Source organism: Penaeus monodon, chromosome 5 (assembly GCF_015228065.2).
Source record: "Penaeus monodon isolate SGIC_2016 chromosome 5, NSTDA_Pmon_1, whole genome shotgun sequence".
Lineage (NCBI taxonomy): Eukaryota > Metazoa > Arthropoda > Malacostraca > Decapoda > Penaeidae > Penaeus > Penaeus monodon.
The window spans coordinates 31,126,703-31,137,254 of record NC_051390.1 but is presented as its reverse complement, the minus strand read 5'-3'; positions in this window follow the sequence as shown (position 1 = coordinate 31,137,254).

The following is a 10,552-nucleotide window of genomic DNA, read 5'->3' as shown; positions in this document are numbered from 1 at the left end:
GTCTCACCATGGTTCATGGGAAGCCTCGTCATTCACAAAGTCAGGGTTTTGTGCAACGTGTGAATGGTGACATTAAGGATATGTTAGTTACCTGGTTTGCGGACAAAAATTCATAAGACTGGTCAGTTGGTATCAAGTTTGTTTAGTTTCAGAAAAATGCTGCTCACCATTCAGGGATAAAGTGCTCTCCATACTCTGCTATGTTTGGTTGTGAAGCCAGAGTTGGCCTGACTTCTTCACTTCTACCCACGGAAGTTGTCTCAAGGTTGGAGAGTAAGGATGATCTCATAGCAGTTATGTCAGAAGATGATACAACAACAACAATAGGTTCTGTTGCAAGTTCTACTGGTTCAGTGACCAGCGAAGTGACTACAAGTGACAATAATCATCTATTGACCAATGAAGTCACTGAGGCACTTTCTGCTGATGCCATTGTTCAAACTCCTCAGATACTTTAAGATCACCAAGACCAAATTCAGAAACGTAGAGTGGAAGCACACAGGCTTAGACTTTAAAGTTAGTGAGCCTGGTGACAATGTTGCTGTCCCAATTCCAGCTGTGGATCGTGGTAGAGGAGATCCGCGGAATATCCCGGGTGTTATTGTCAGCTTAAATTTGGACAATGACCAGTATAAGATCGCTGTGAAGTCGGGTGTTCTAAAGGGTCAGTATTCTAGAAACCAGTTTGACCTCTGCCCCCAGCATTTGCATTTGACAGAAGATGACGTAAATCAGGATACTGTAGTGTCACTTCGAGAAGCTGTTATTGTACTATCTGCATGTGTTGGTCAGGGATTCACTAGATGCAACTATAGTGGTCTGAAGAAATGTTCAACTAACAGATGTAAGTGTTTCAAAGCTAAAGCGAAATGTAACTCTCGGTGCCATGGAAGTGTCAACTGTGCTAATAAATGCTGATTGTTGAATAACCGTCAGGTATCCAGATATCAGTGTAATGAATAGTTATGATATAGCAATATATGTATGCTCTTATGAATAAACAAATGTATGATCTTATGAATAAACAAATGTATGCTCTTATGAATAAAATAAATGTTATAGATACCTGTTGTCATGTTTTTATTAGAAACTAAATAAAGGATTTCTCAAATAGTTTTAATCCGAAAGACGCTCTTTGTGACAGCAGTTCTATTAATGTTATTAAGGACATTATTGCAGGTTATAATTCTAACCCTTGCTCCACACATCATTCACACATGTGGAAAAGGATCGAAACAGTAATTTCAAGAAATCCCTGACCTCCTAGTTCAAGGATTTCATGAATTTCCTGGATATTTCAGTAAATTCATGAAATCCCCGAGTGAAACAGTGATTTCATGAATTTACTGAAAATTTTAGGGATTTCGTGAAATCCCTGATTTCACAACTTTACTGTAACATATATAAGTTTATTGATACATATGTCCATATATGTGTGTGTGTATATTTATATATACATATACAAATATAAAGCAATCAATCTATATATATTTATATATGTATATATACATATGTATAAATAGATATATATACATATCAATCAATAGCGGTATGCTCATGTTTGAGCAGCCATGGACCTCTCCACCATCCTTCGCCACTAAACTCGATCTTATGCTTTTCTTTCCACTTGTACCATCGTCAGCCCGCAAATATCTTTGATGTTGTCGCTCAGTCTTGCCTTCGGTTTGCCTCTTCCTCTGTTTCCCATCACCATCCCTGTCAGCAAGTCTTTCTCAATACTTTTACTTCTCATCACATGACCAATAAACTTTAATTTCCTCCTGTTCAAGATGTCCAACAGCCGGTCTTTACAATTTATTTTTCTCAGCACTTCATCATTCGTCTTCTTCTCTGTCCAGCTAATACGCAGTACTCGTCTGTAACACCACATTTGAAAACTATTGATCTTTTTCTTGTCTATCTACTTCAGCACCCAACACTCAGAACCATATGATGCAATTGGGAAAACTAATGAGTTCAATAACCTCTGCTTGTCCGTAAGGTAATGCTTCGGTCTTTCCAGATGTTATTGAGAGCAATTGTGGCATTTTTGGCAATGCAATTCTTCTTTTTATCTCCGGTGAATCATCATATGTTTTTTTTTTAAAACACCCCAAGAAAATTTAAACTCTTTCAGATTTTCCCAACCCTTCCCCTTGTTTTTTAAACCCTGTTCATCATTGTTCTTTGGGCCAGTTATCTTTGAATCTTCATGATCTTAGTTTTTTTTGGGCATTAAGAAACCCAACCCCCCTTTTCGCTTGCTTCTCTAACTTTATCTAGTATTGTTGAAAGTTAAATTGATACTGCTGGAAAATAAAAACTATATCATGGGCGTCCCTTTAAAGATTTGATATTTTTTATCCCCCCAAAACCTCTACAGTTCCTTAAAAATTCTCTAGAGCACCTCTCAAAATTGTTTCAGTATATGTTAAAGGGGTCGGAGACAGAATGAAACCCCTGTCGCACCCCTTTGTTTACTTCGAACCATTCTTTTTAACCCATAAGTTTTTTACAGTTCTTATTTTTGGGGCATACATGGCTTTTTTTATTTTGGATGTTTTTTTTTGGAAACTTAATCGTTTCAGGGTTTTTTCCCCAAAGGATATCGGGGATACATACAAAACCCTTTAAATAATAAATGAAACACAGGAAATAGTCTTTTTAAATGTTCTCTTTTTTTCTTTTATTTTTTAAATTTTTTAGATTTAGAATCGGGTTTCTGTCCCTTTTTCCGGGGGCAAAAACCTTTCTTTTTTTCATCTGCAATTTTTTCTCTTAACTTCACCTTAAATTCTTTCCCCCTTTTTTCAAAAAAAATTTTTTTGCTTTGACTTTTAATCCCAATTGTCCTGTTATTGTTGCATTGGAGTGCATCACCTTTTTTTGGTAGGGGTAAGCTGGTTTTACCCAGTCTTCTGGCCCCCTTCTTTTGTTCCATATTTTTGTACAAAGTTTGTAGAAGAAATATTCAACACTTTCCCCCAGCATTCCTTTAAATTTTTTCGGGGTGTTATTTCATCTTTCCCGGGGTCTTGGGTTTTTCTTTAAATTCTTTTATGCTTTTATAACTTCGTCTGCAGTGGCGTTTGGTTTTATCTTCGTTGTCTTGAGTCTAATTAATGTTTTTTGTTAGATCTTTATTTTTTTTGGGATGGTTGGGGAAAAAATTTGATTCCATTATCTTTGACTTCTTTTTCCCTCACATAAAACAATCCATCTTCATTTTTATAGTGTCTATTTAGGGTTTTAAAAATTTTGTGTGATGTTTTGGACCCTTGGTAAAGTTCTTTTTGGGTTTTCTTTTTTGATAGAACATTTTTTGTTTTTCCCGGCAATTTTTCATTTTTAAAATTTTTCCTTATCTTTTCGCAATAATCTTTTAAATTGTTTTTATTTTGTTTTTTGTAAATTACCTTTTTAAATGAATTATTGATACCCCTTTTTATTTTTAAGGGGATCTTCTTGTTTTAATTTCACTTAGTTTATTTTTTAGGAAAAAAAAATCCAGGGGGAATTTGTCTTTTTTTTTTTTGGGGATAAATTTTTTTTAAGCAGGGGCCCCACAAAAGTTCTTTTCCCCTTTTTCGAACAAAAATTTGGTTTTTATCACTTCACATTTATTGAGTACTTCAAAATTTGTTTTAAAACCCCGTAAAATTTTGTAATTTTTTTATCAAAAGTTTTGTATTTGAGCTTTTTGAGGTGGTGTTGGGCGCTCCCTCTTTTTGAGGGCTTTTTTTGAAAGCGATAGTTATTGGGTTTTTGGGGTTTAAATGTTGCAGTCCGGCCCAGGGCTTGTCTTTGGGGATTTTTTTATCAACTTTTCCATTTTTTGGGTTTAGCAAAAACGTGGCAATTTTGTTTTCGTGTCTTGGGGGGTGTTGGAACAATGTGTTTCTAAAAACTGATTATTTGTACTACAGAAATTTAATAAAAACTTTACCTCTTTTATTTTATTTTCCAAGGGGCCCAATTTTCCACAAAGGGGTCATTTTTTTTGATCATTTTTTTCCTACTTTGGCGTTGGGGGGGGGGGGGGGCTCCCATTTATTCTTTTACATCTCTGTTAGGGATTGTTCTAAAGTACTTGGAGTGTTATAAAAAATTTCCATTTCTTCATCACTTGCCAAAGTTGGTTTGGGGGCTAGCATTGTATAATTAAATAATGTTATGGGGGTTTTTTTCTTTTATTCTTAACTTTTAAAATGGATCATTTATTGGGGGGTGGAACCCCCCCTTTTTGCATTTGCATTTTTTTTCCGGGGGGGGGAAACATAGCAAACCTTTTCCCTGAATATAATTTCCTTCTTCTTTTGGGGGGAAAAAAAATGTCTTGTTTTTTTTTTGTTTTGAACTTCCTTACTTTTTTCCCAAATTTGGGCCCCCCTTATTCCTAGTATTTGAAATTTGGGCCCATCCATTTTTGTTACCGACTATGTAAAATTTTACCCCATTTTCTTTCTTTTCCTTTCGTTCCACGTTCCCATTTTTTTAAAAGTTTTTCTTAAAAATTTGGGCATTTTTTTTATATATACATATATATATATATATATATTTATAATAATTAATATATATTAATATATTATATATATAAATATAAAATGCAAAAAGTTGTGTGTATTATATATATTATATATTTTATATATATATATTTTATATATATATATCCCATATATATTTTTAATTTTATTTATTTAAATATATTTTTTATATATTATTGTGTGTTGTGTGTGTGTGGTTGTGTGTGTGTGTGTATTTTTGTGTATACATATAATTAAATAAATACACACCACACGTGCGCGCGCAAAACGCACAACGGTGCGTGCGTTTCGTCCCTGCGTGCGTACGTGTGGGTGTGTGTTTTTGGTGTTTTGTGTGTGTGTTTTGTGGGGTGTGTGTGTGCGTGTGTGTGCGTGCTGCCCTGCGGGTTTTGTGTTTTGTGTTGTGTCCCCGTTCTGTTTTCGGGGTGTATTATTTAAAAAAAAATAATATATTTATTTATATATATTATATTTTATATAATATAATTTTAAAATTTTTTATATATACACATTTATATATAGATAGATTTAAATTTTTACCCATGTTTGAATCTGTAACATAAATTCCTTTGTATATATAAAGGGGTACTTATCAAAGCGAAGGTATCTGTTTTTCGGTCCCGCCTTGTTTACACCACAGGAAATGAAATTTTAAAACACCAGTTTTCGGAACGCCCGGGCAGCTGGACGTCTGGGCCCATATTAACCCCATTATTAGACGAAAACGACCCCCTCCCCCTTTTCTGTTTTCAGTGCACATACCAAAACACTTGAATGATCCCTGAAAAACGGGGACAGACTAAATTATATTTGAGGAAATTTTTTTAAATTTTTTATAAAAAACCATGGGAATAATTTTTAAAAAAGAGTTTTTCGAACCCCATTACTTAACTTTCGTCCCGCCAAATCAAAAATGTAGCATCCCCATAGCAACAGCGCTATCATCTCATTATTTCTTTGGGAAGGGCTTTTGAAACCAAATTGATATTAGGAAACAACAAGCTCGATCACTGACGCCCCCGACTGGGACACTTTTTTTAAAAAATTACTAAGTTGTCTTTTAGTTTAATTTACTCAAAAAAATGGGGTTTTCCCAAATTTTTTGCTTTGGGGTACCTCTTTTTGTAAACAACTTTATTGGTCATTTCTTAATTGCCTGCTTCATATTTTCAATATATATGGAATTCAGATTGATGCATAGTATGACAAACAAAGATAATCGTTATAGAACGTAGTATTTGTTATATGTAATGCTTACAATAATCTATTGTCGTGTACATATTATTGTCATAACACTTCATTTAGTTCATTGATTTTTAAGCTCTTCAGTAAAAATAAATATAAAGTCAGGTCAGTATTACATAGTTATGGAACCACTATATAGAATAATACCATAGATTGTAAAACTATTATGGGCCTATCCATGCTAAGCTAGATAAGGTAAACAGGAACACTGGATGTTGTGTGAGGAAAAATGTTTCTTTTATAATCAAAGTACTATATGGGTTAATATTTCGATTATGACAATCGGGTCTTCCCGGACAACATTTATATCATCAGATTTGTTCTCGTGTGATCAAAACGAATCTGATGATCGTTTCCATCGCATTCTCCAGCCGACAATCTTGATGTGATGGGCGAGTCCAGATAGCAAGGGAGAGCATGAATTAGATCAGGAAATCTACGGTGAAAAACAAGCTGAAACAAGAATAGAGAAAAAAAATGCGTAAAACCAGCACACAAAAAACGTTTAAAATCTGTCGGTGAAACTCTACGTACGTCCACACCATCTTTGGAAGTCTAGATGTAGAGAATATAACGAATAAAAACAAGCGAACGCTTGAGCACTACATCTCGGAATGTCATGTGATACAGCCATTCAGACCACCTAACATGAGGTATAAAGAACCATGTGAATTTTTAATTTCATCTGATACATTGGAAGATATACTCGTACTATATCTTAAATTTACTATGTAATAACTAACGTAAACAAAGAACAGTTTTATGTAAGCAAAGTGCAAAACGCATATCAAAGTAATATTTCTTTTGTATGATGTAAATTAAAATATAAATCATATGATTGTATGATTTATATTTTCATTTACCATGTATAGTTACATAGGCACAGAATACTGTACTGTGTCAAATATATGTAAAATTGTAATCACCATTGCCTGCGCTTGAGCAGATAGTCAGAATAGTAATTAAACTTATTTAACTTAACTTACGACCGACGCGCTAACTTTCTAAAAACCCTGCGGGAATCAGACCCATCGTTCCGTAAAAAAATACGGGATTTCACATAATCTCAACCCCCCTGTGGTTATCGTACAATACGTTCTAACCAGTAAACCAACTTAACCTTAATCCCGTACGATGCATACTCTACGATGTATATATTCCCTAGCCAGGGGGCAGAGCCCCTGGATCCTCGTGGTAGAATATGCGCTTAGCCAGGGGTAGGCTTCAATACAATACGGGATATATATATTCCCTAGCTAGGAGGCTCTGTCACATACTTTTAATAACACCACTGGTCTGAACTGCTTGGTTTCTAATCACTTTTCGGCATTTGGGGGACTTGATGGGTTCAAATATCAAGGTGTGATTTGATATTAATGTCGATTTCTTCTGCATATCCACTATATTGCTTTAAAAATTAGTCAGAATCAATGCAACGCTTAAAGCGAAACATTTTTCACCGGTGTTTGTCACGGAATGGCGTCGCACGGCTGCCCAAATCTCCCCCGGCGAAAACTGGCATGTGCAAAAGGTTATTGTACAGAATAGCGGAAATAATTATCAGAGATATCATAAAATGAAAAGAATTCATTAAATACATAAGTCAAGTAAACACGAAATAATCGGTCTCACAAGCACGTAATACTACATGAACTATTTGACATATTGCAGTGATGATTTTACAAGGTCACATGTTTTTGGATCCTGGGGAAAGCAAAACACGACGATTACACAACAAAAAACTTTTATAATTTTCAGGGGGGGGAGGGAAATTTAATCCAGAAATTAAAGTTTAATCCAGCTCTCTAAATGCAAAATACGCAAGGGCAACGTCCGGGACAAATTTTAAAATTCCCCTCGGGACCAGATCAGGCTTTAACATCGAGTTCAAATTTTCAATGCCGAAAAAGGGCCCCAAAACGGCTACTTAATCCCCCCAATTCATTATTGATACGTAATGAAACGTCATCAAGCCCCACAGGAATGGCAGTCGGTTGCTTTAATTTTTTAAAAAAAAACAAAAACAAAACAAATTCTGACATTTCATGTAAAAAGATGTATGTGGAAATTCATGAATATATATTTTTTAATTTGGGTGGGATTTTGAAATTCAGATAAAAAAACGAAAAGAAAACCCCACAAAATTCAGATTTTTAAAGACACAAAAAAGGCAGTTTTAAAATTTCCCGGGAAAGGGAAAAATTACCCCCAAACTTATGCAAAAAATAAACGAATAAAAAAATAAGTTTTTTAATACACCGATTGGTTTCAGATTAAAAAGAAAACATTTCCCTGATTTTTTGGGTATAGTGATTTCAAGACGCGTGGATTTTATCAGATCCTTTTAGAAAATCCTTTTATTTTAACCCCGTTTATCAAAAACCCCCAGAAAGAGCCCCGGGGGGAAGAACTCCCGCGAATGAAAATTTTGAAATTTAAAGTTAAGGCCCCTTTTCTTTTCGTTTGGGTCTTAATTTTTATGGGCTTTTGGAAGTCTTTAAATAATTTTATTTGAAATTAACATGGGATATTTTATCGGTTTTATAATAATATTTTTTCCTTCTAAAGTAAAGTTTCGTTATCAACATTAGCGGGTGATTAAAAAATTGTAGAGGGTAAATACTGTTTGCTATTCAGTACCCGCATTTTCATGCAGATTTACTGATAATAGTTTTGCTTGTACAGTGTGCCCTTGCACCTTCTGTACAAGTACTTTTTTTTAAATTAAAACTTTTTTCTACTTCCCGAATAAAACCTTCAAAAATGAGGGGTTGGGTTCTTCCTCTTCCCTGCCCTTTATCTCCTTTTTTTTCCTTTTTTTGGGGGTCATAAAATAAAAATTTTTTTTTCTCAAGGAAACCCTTTTCCTCCCTTTTTTAAAAACGGATTACGGAATTTTTCCATTATAGAAACTTAAAAGTATTAGCCCTCCTGAACTATTTTAAAAATTTTATATTTTTTGGGAAGATTTTTTTACGTTTAGGTAGTCACTGACAGTTTCCCGAGTTTTTTGTATTCAGAAGAAATTTTTTTATTTTTTTTGCAAAAACTTTTTTTTTCCTTTTGGTTTATGATATGGGCCCGGTTTTTTTTTTTTTTTGAGGACTTTTTGGGGGGAAAGGGAATCCCTTCCCAAATGGGTTTTATAAAAAAAGGTGTCCCAAAGAAATGATTTTCTTATTTTATAACTCTGATTGTAAGTTTTTTATGGTTGGTTCCCCTTTTGGACTTTGAATTTTATGTGAAACCATATCAAAGTTTTGGGACACGGGCAACAACTCTTAGTTTGGTTTTGGTTTACAACTGTGACGCCCAGGGGAGGGCATTTGTGGGTTGTTTTTTTACTACGAGTGGGGGGTTTACGCTGCTTCCCGGGGGATTTCGGACATCTTTTAATTATAGGTCTTTGTTATATAAATACTATCCCAAAAATACATACATATATATATAAAATATAAAATATATATATATATAAAAATATATATATATATATATATTAAAATAATAAAATATATATAATATATATTATATATAAAATATAAATATATATATAATATATATTTAAAATATATTATATTATAAAACATAGCATAAAATGTTTTGGGGAATGTGTGTGTGTGGTGTGTGTGTGTTGTGTTTGTGTGTGGGGGTGTGGTGTGTGTGTGTGTTTGGTGTGGTGTGTGTTTGTGTGTGTGTGTGTGTGTGTGTGTGGTGTGTGTGCTATGCGTTTTTGTATGTGTGTGTGAGGGGTAAACTAATAAAAAGCAGAAAACCCCCGTCATTAGAGTAAAAATTTATCCCCTTCTGTCCCCCTCTAGCGGCCCCTCGTAGCGGCCCTCTGGGAAATGGGGCGGCCCAAAAAAAGCGAGACTGCTGGGCCCAGACACCCCTTTTTGGCTCGCCCTTACGGGTTTTCCCCGGGGGCCTGGGTCACCCCCCCCATCCCCTTTTTCGTTGCCGCTGCTGGGGGGAAGGGGGGAAGGGGAAAAAAAGGGTCAGCCAATCAGATACCAGGTAAACGAAAATTTTACCCCAAATCAGGACATTTGATACTCCCAAAAAAATTAACTTCGACGTCTTTTAAATTTTGTTGTAGTTTTTAAGGGGGGTTTGTTTACTATTGTCAAACCTAAACTTCTGCATATAGGGAAACAAAAAATCGCATAAAAAAAAAGGTTCCAAAAAACTGAACCCATAGCCCAAAATATCAACAACTCTGCAACTTCATTTAAACCAGATATTAGAATTTGCAGTTTCCCTACGGGGTTGCACGAGCGCCGGCAGCAGTATAAAAAAGAAGTTCTTCCCCGGGAGAAAGGGTTACCAGCCTCTTTCAGAACCCAAGGTTTTATTTTTTAAACCCGGTCCCGGGCAAAGATCCCAAACCAACCAATATTTCTTTATATAAATTTTGGGGGGCCGTCTGAAAAGGTGCTTTTGAGCATATAAATTTTTTTCCCTTTTTATAGGTACCATAATTGATACCATGTCTTGTTTTTTTAAGGGGGATTTTTCCATTATACTAGCAGAACAAAGTTTTTTATACTCACTAAACCTTTTTTAAACATTACTTTGCGAACACCCTCAAAGCCCTTCCTTTTTCCTCCTGTCCTGTCCTCTCTTTCTCCCTCCTCTCTCTCTCGTCCCCCTCTCTCCTCTTTTTCCCCCTTTTTCCTTTCCCCTTCTGCTCCCCTTTTTCCTCTCCTCCCCTCTCCTCTCCTCCCTCCCTCTCCTCTCCTCTCCTCTCTTCTCCCCCCTCCCCT